Source organism: Salmo salar, chromosome 03 (assembly GCF_965601325.2).
Source record: "Salmo salar chromosome 03, fSalSal1, whole genome shotgun sequence".
NCBI lineage: Eukaryota > Metazoa > Chordata > Actinopteri > Salmoniformes > Salmonidae > Salmo > Salmo salar.
Window position 1 is genome coordinate 23,821,843 of NC_138293.1, and position 1,315 is coordinate 23,823,157.

The window sequence follows — 1,315 nt, forward strand, 5'->3', positions numbered from 1 at the left end:
AACGCGGTAAATGTACACCATGCAAATTGTGAGCGGCACAAGGTATGGTCAAGTTTTGTTTCAAGCCAGTGGGCCTGCTTCGCGGTCACACTGACCTACAGTAATATATCCATTCTGACCTCAATTGCCTTGGGCGGAATTAGGAAAATTATCAAAATCTACCTAGCCTAACCTAGGCTAACTAAGAGGTTAATTATAGGCTATACTAGAATGGAATCACCCAGACATTTACAGTTCGATTGCCTATTTCACATCACAAGTCGAGTCAACTTTGCCATAAGGGTCCTGACCTCTTGGCAGATATATTAGGTCTATGCTCGTTCACAACAGGGAGGTTGCAATACTGCACACAGCCAACCCCAATGCGAACAGGGGAACACAACAGGGGATCATAACCTTAAAAAGGCAACAGAATTATCCCACCTCTGCCACCAGTGTAGTGATTAAAAGACAAAGCAAATTCGGAACAGCCAGAATGGGGCTTGAACCAGCGACCCTGCTGTTATGGGGCGAGCACATAATCGGGGAGCTCAAGACCAGACCAATTTTGAAGAGAACATGGTAGTCTACACTCACATTCATGGAGTCTATGAGGAAAATACGTTTCATTTCACTATATAACCAATTAACATAAACTCAGTTATTGAATTATTAAATGCATGATAGGGTCATATACTGTATATGATGTAAAGCTATCACAGCAAATGTATAGGCCTAATTAGTATTATTATAATGGTAAATTGTCCATGGGCCAGACAAACCATAACTGAAACTTGAGGGTATAGTGCCAGCGCAGAAAGGATGGAATGTTCTTTACATTAAAGGAAACCCCACTTGCCACATCAAATTATGCATTTTGTGACAAAGTGACACTTTGCTTCTTGAATGTCCAATATCTTCAAAACTTGACTGCTGACATTCAAAACGTTTTGGGACTGTATTAACAGTGGACTAATAAAAAAAATACAAATATATCGTTTTTGAGCGGAGTTTTCACTTAAGCCTATAAGACTAAGGCCATCAGCCCTGTTAACAACAGTTAGTTCAGTGTTCTCACTTAATCTCATGTCTAAACCGTCTAGGCTACTCGAGTCAGAAGCAAATTAATACTGGAGTAGTAGGTCCATTAAAAAACGGAAGAAACATTTCGATCAGTGGCATACCCCGTTATGTGGCAAATCTGCCAGAGGCCACCCTAAGTCTATAATAAAAGCCAATGTAGCCTGCCTATTGTTTTAAATTGTATTGTAAAATCGAACATTTTCAAATGCCCAGTGCTGTGAGTGCCTTTGGTCCTGTGCCTTTAATATAGAGT